The sequence below is a fragment of the Benincasa hispida genome, chromosome 3 (genome assembly GCF_027475165.1).
Source record: "Benincasa hispida cultivar pf3 chromosome 3, pf3_genome.v1.1, whole genome shotgun sequence".
Classification (NCBI taxonomy): domain Eukaryota; kingdom Viridiplantae; phylum Streptophyta; class Magnoliopsida; order Cucurbitales; family Cucurbitaceae; genus Benincasa; species Benincasa hispida.
Window position 1 is genome coordinate 54,030,535 of NC_143480.1, and position 6,981 is coordinate 54,037,515.

At 33.0% G+C, this 6,981-nt stretch overlaps 1 pseudogene; it reads right to left on the bottom strand.

Annotated features, from left to right (window-relative positions):
- Window positions 1–4,559: 4,559 nt before the first annotated feature.
- On the bottom strand, window positions 4,560–5,587 carry LOC150037382 (uncharacterized; annotated as a pseudogene).
- Between the last annotated feature and the right edge of the window lie 1,394 nt (window positions 5,588–6,981).

Below are 6,981 nucleotides of genomic sequence, written 5' to 3' on the forward strand. Positions count from 1 at the left end.
TGTATATATATATATGTACGTATATGTATATATATATATATGTATTGTGAGCATCTAAATGAGAGTATTATAAAGGAAAAATTAAAAGGATATTGTCCTTTTAGAAACTATTTATGAAAATATTGTTGTTTTCAAACTATTTGTATTGTTATTTTTTTAATAACTCGAGGGTTCAAAAGTCGACCAAGGTAGGTCAAATTTTGAACCCTCGACCTTGCTGATGTCATCATCCAAAATGAAATTTTGTATTGGGAGAGAGTAAGAAAAAGGAAGAGTAAGAGAGAGAGCGAGATTTTGAGAGCGAAAGTGAGATTTTGATAGAGAGCGAGAATATACTTCAATTTTTGGGTCATCCGTACAATTTTTTTTTCTTTTTTAATTATTACACATTCCACCTTCTTCTTTCTTTCTTTCTTTCTTTTTCTTTTTCTTTTTCTTTTAATTTTTCATTTTATAAAAATAATTTCTAAAAATATTTTATTATTTTATTTAAACTCTAAAAAGAATAAATTAAAAAAAATAATATCTCATAAAAATAAAAAAATGTAAATTAAATATCTCATTTACATAAAAATAATTACAAAAATCAATGTGTCCCACAAGGCAGACGTCGTCGATTTCGAGCTGGTTGTCATCATCGACTTCGAATTTGAGGTTGCTCGGGTTCTTCTTGATGTTGCTCTGGTACCTCTGCAAGCGCTTCATAATATAAATATTCATTATGCTCTCCACGACTCCGACCATATCCATGCATGTATGAAGACGAAGGACCAGCCTCTGAATCATAATGTCCTGAACCAAATGCTGGCATCATCATCATCGGACTAACATAACTAGTTTGATTCTGCGTCTGCATCATAGGGGTAACTCTTCCACATTATGTGCAACCTCATCAAACTCATCCTCTTCCCGAACAGGTCCTCTATGTCTAGGAGTTGGTGGAGGAACAATAGGTATATCGTACATATAATGAATTTCCTCCATATAGCTTTGGTTGTCACTACATATAGCAAGAACCTGGTTCGGATCATTCGCAACCTCATGGAGTCTACTGTTGTTCGATCTTTGTGAATTATAAAACAATTAGACAATATTTAAAATAAATTTAAATTAAAAATAATTAGATAATATTCATTCATTTACCAGATGACCCACAGCTGCTCCCACACGAGTGACGTAGCGCCTTGTGATATTATTATACCAATGAATATATTCTGGAGTGACATCTGTGTCAAATTGTTCAAGAGAAACCCCAACTGCAATAAACCTTGCACGATAGTGCCATCGCACTACCAAATGTGCAACTTTTTCGGACCAATCTCCAGTCCTTAGGTCAATATCATGCAGTACGGGTTCAGTATTACAAGGCGATGGGACATCCTACTGAAAACCGAATTGTCTCATCACCCTGTCAGGAAGATGCCACTCACCAATGTGAAAACATATGAGAGGACTCATCGTCCGCTATATGTTTTGACCATTCGTACAAAAATTAGGCAAAGTATGCATAATAATTTTGTACGGTTCCCAAATAACCTGAAACACAAAATATTATATTAGAGAATATTAAAGACAAATACAATAAAAATGTGTATAAAATAATCAATTAGGTTCAGTATAATGTTCCTGTTTAGGTTGAAGCAGATCAAACATGTATCTATACTGGCTGACTACATGTGTGACTGTCCTAGTCACACAAAATTTGTCTCTCCGCCTAAATTTTTAAATTGATAATTTAGAATTTAAATTAACTAGATCAGTGATATAAAAATTAAATTGAATTAAAACAACATACCGAGAACCGTAGGTTGGTTCAACTAACTGAGCGTCATTAACATGTTGTAGTTGTGGAGCCATTGTTGGAAATCGCTTCCAAGCCCGTAGTTGCAAAAGTATGAGAGGCCCAACTATCTCTCGAACCTCAGGTCTTGTTGCTTTGCATAGTTGTCTATACAACCATGCCAAACATGCTCCACCCCACGAATACCGCCCCGCATCATGGAGGTTAGCTAACAGTGACAGAAACATCAAATGAACAAAATGACTTGATTTATCTGAAAACAGACTTCCACCCATCATTTGTAGTATATATGCTCGCGCATATCTTATGACGGTTTCCTAGTCTGCATCATCTGTGAGCTCACGAAATTGTGTTCCTAACCATATTAAACTTAACCTCGATCCTTTAATCTTGTTGGCAGGTGGAGTCGCACCGAGGTACAGTTGACATACTTCTGACCAGTCATCGTACATCACTCTGGTGACCGGCTCACCATCAACAGGTAACACCAATAACACTTCTATGTCTTGTAGAGTGATAGTGCACTCTCCAACAGACATATGAAATGTATGCGTCTCAGGCCTCCATCTCTCGACCAAGGCTGTGATTAGATACCAGTCCAACTGAATAAATCCTAATCTGACAACCCCATAGAATCCAGATGTGCGCAGTAGCGGTAGCATTCGAGGAGAGTGGGATAGTGCGCTGAAGAACTGCCTCTTGACGCTTGCAAGATATTTCTCCAGTAGTACGATCTTGCCATACAACAGATGATCGATGAATGGACTGGTCGTACAAAACATCGGGATCAACAGGTTCTGGGTTTAAAGCCATGATCTGAAAAAAAAATTTATTTATTTCTCAATTAAAAAAATATTTGTTTCTCAATTAGAAGAATAATGTACAACTTAATTAAAAGAATAATGTACAACTTAATTAAAAGAATAATGTACGTCTCGCTCATGAGGATCTCGCTCATAATTGTCTTCACTTTATTTACTTTCCATAGAAATATATATATATATATATACATGACCAATGAAAAAAAAAGCTAATAATCATTAATGAAAAAATAACAACAATAACATAATTTTATTACAACTAATAACTATAATTGAGTAAGTTTAATGAAAGTGCATATATTAAAATTGATTATAATTGAATAAGTCTAAAAAAATATAGTCAACCTTGATTTTATTATCAAGTAAATTAAAAAAAAGGCGAAATAAGTAAATGGAATAGTAGAGAAAAGTGAAGGTAAATTCACTCAGGATATGCAGTGTGAGGTTAAAGAATAATGTAAAACTTTATTAAGTACAATAAAAAAATTGAATATACAATAAATTATTATAAAAAATTTGAATATACAATAAATTATAATAAAAAAATTGAATATACAATAAATTATAATAAAAAAATGAATATACAATAAAATGAATATATAATAAAAAAAATTATTTATTTTTCCATCCCTAACTATCTGGAGCCCATCTTAGTAACGAAGGATACTTCCTTCGAGTATGTCCTAACTGATTACAAAATCCATATCATTGTCGAGTGGTTGGTTCTGTCAAATTTATCTCGTTGTGATAACGTGAACTTTTTGGTCTACCAGGTTTTCTCAACAACGATGGATCAGGATGTAAAACGGGCATATTAGGATGCATGATCCAGTAATTTTCATGCGGTACAGGTTGAAATTGAGGAGAGTAACATTCAGTATACGTTGAAAATTTGTAGTAGTCCTCAATAAAATCTTCGTAGTTCATGTTAAAATGTGAGCAAACGGCCATAAAATGCGAGCATGAAATGCCGAATGCTTGCCACTTGTTACATGAACAGTACTGTTAGGACTTATTTAGCCTCAATATTTGAACGTTTCCTCATTTGGCATTGAGACTATGACATCCGGTCTTCACATGAAACACACTTCCATACCGATCGTATGATTGTACTTCATGTTTACTAGATCGTGCAACCCATTTATTTATTTTATCGTGTGTGTACCTGGATTTTTACTCCACTTAGTATTATAAAATATGTTTGAAATAAATTATTAATAAAAAATATATAAAAATAATAATATTACCGAGTGTATTTATCTTGACGCTCCAATGCATCCCTTATTTATTCTTTTCTTTTCTCGAAATAGTTCACGCATTTGAAGAATGTTATCTGAGCAAGAGCATTTATAGGCAACATTCGAGCTCCTTTGAGGACTCCATTTATGCACTCTGATAGATTTGTCGTCATCCACTCTGAATCCTCCATCATGTGCTTGAGTCCATTGCTCTAAACTAATGTTGTAAAAAAAACTCAGACAGTTCCGATTTATTCCTTTGATATCTTTAATTGCTTTGTTGAACTTTCGAATTTGAAACTGACACCCGACACGATAAAAATAATTTTTCAATGAATTAAATTTATACTTTTTATTGAAGTTGCTGACGATATGTTATAAGTAGAAACGATGGTGACATTTCGGTTCCGTTCAACTATTTGCTGGGTTGTTCACTGTTGCGATTATACCAGCATGTCGATCTGAAATTAAACACACCTCTTCGTGTGTTACAATTTCTCTTAGATGTTTCAGGAACCATCCCCATGTGTCTGCAGACTCTTCATCAGCAACGACAAATGCAAGTGGAAGAAGATGGCTGTTCGAGTCAACTGATGTAGCAATCAACAATTTTCCTCTATATTTGCCGTACAATTGTGTACTATCTATCTGAATTATCGGCCAACATTTATTAAAAGCTTCTATACAAGGACCAAATTCCTAAAATACAGAAGTTAGGATAACATGGTCTTCAGTAAACGTTTCTTTAACTCTCCACTCTACACGTGTTCCGGGATTGGTCTGCTTAACCATATATAACCACCTGGGTAACAATTTGTAAGACTCATCCCAATCACCGAACACTTTAGCCAACGCTTTTCTTTTTCCCTCCCATACCCTATGGTAAGGAACATGATATCCAAACTTTGATTTGATGTCGGACTGCAGTTGTGCCACACTGATAGATGGTTTTTCTCTTACGGCATCACAGAATTCCAGTGCAATCATTGATGAATCCAATTGCACGTGACTTTGACTTAGTTTTGAATAAAAACATGTATGTTGCTCATCATACTTAGTGATCTCGAACAAGCCATGCGATTTTTTCTTTATTGCACGAAGTCTCCACTTGCAACCTTCCTCCCACTTCTTACACCGAATTGTCCAAATCGTCGGTGTAGATTCAACAACCTCATATGGTGCGTGACACATTATTGCAAAATATTTGACCGTGTGTTGTAGCATTTCCTTGTCTTGACAAATCATCCCTTTATACAATTGAGTATTGTCAACGTCCACAGGAGCTACAATTGGGTCATGTTCCCGAATGCTATCCGGTACATTCATATTCAAATCATTGAATGTATTTGAAAGTATCTCATGTTCACAACCATCGAAATCCAACTCCTCAAATTCGTCATTCGTTTCTGTTCTGAAGTCTCTGTACAGGTTGTTGCCGCCATATCTTCATTATCACATGGCGATGCAACTGACTCCGGATCAGGATCGATACATTGAGTTGGATTAAATGATGTATCAGGATCCACCCCTATCCTATTTACATTTACATACAAATGCACTAGATTTGGCACTGGCATTGCCATTGAGAAGATCAAGTTCATAGTTTGTGCATTCGAAATAAGGAATGGCATAAACCTTATTGATCATGATGGTTCTAGATTATGATGTTTATATATTATTTCTATCTGATTTGCTCCCATATCTACACTAAGTAACATCCCAACCATTTTAATGAATTGTTCAAATACAATTCCACTGTTCACATTTATGGTAAAACTCTCACTTGGTGGTTGGTCATACTCAACTCCATAAATACCATCAATCATATTACCATTTGTAAACAACAAAAATCCTAAGCATTTGCCTGCCATTTTCTTAAAAAAAATAGACAACATCAATTTTTTGTATTATACTTTTTATAAGAATTATATTAAAAAATATTAAATTTTTTAATTTATAAACATAAACTTTTTAAGTTTTATGAACATTAACTTTTTAAACATAACAATAAATTAAATTTTTTATAACTATTTTTAAACATAACAATAAATTAAACTTTTTATAACTATTTTTAAAAATAACAAAAAATTAAAATTTTCAAATTAAAATGAGGTAAACTTTTTAAAACTATATTTTTTTCAAATTTAATAAAAAAATAAAAAATTAAATTAAATTAAATTAAACTTTTTCAAACTATTTTAAACTATATTTTCAAAGTTAATACTAGAAAATATCAACTTATCACAATAAACATAACAACAATAATTTTCATATGAATAAACTAAAATTTTCAAACTATACAAAACTTTTGAAACTATACTAAACTTGTTAACTATCACAATAATTTTGTATTAAACTATAAATATCAACTTCTTAAACATAATAATAAACTAAATATTTTAACACTATAAACATCAAAGTTAATACTAAATAAATCAAATATCATAAGAATAAACTAAACTTTTCAAATATCATAAGTTCAACTCACAGATTCGACGGTAGTTCTATTTTTTCATTCAAAGTGACAACATTCACCCTTTTTTCCTGTTATTTGTTATCTGACAACAACTACAAAAAATTTTTAAAAAATAGAATCTATAAAAAAAATTATAATATAAGAACAAAAAAAATATATAATTATTCTTAAAAAATAAAAGGTTAGTAGAGTAACGAACTAGTATAGTTGTGTGAGAATAATTTGTATTAAACGAAAAACAATAAGAGAAATGGAAATGGAAATGGGAGGAGAGGAAGATGATTTCGAAGGCTTATTTTCGAAGGCAGTGAGGGGGCAGTGAGCAAATCAAGGGGAGAGGAGTGAGCAAAATCAAGGGCAGTTTGCTATCGATGGAGTGAGTGAGCAAAACTGAAGAGGATGGTGGTTTAAAAGGATGTAGGTCGAGTATTGAACACTTGACCCACGGGTTTGGGGTGGTTGAAGAGGCATTAAGGCTATGGCAGAGGGGCATGAATGCGTCAATGCATGCAGGGAATCGCGCAGGGGAATCGGAGCAGGGGCAGCATGGTGATAGGACCTCACACCTTTTTTTAATTTACTTGATAATAAAATCAAGGTTGACCATATTTTTTCAGACTTATTCAGTCAATTTTAATATATGCA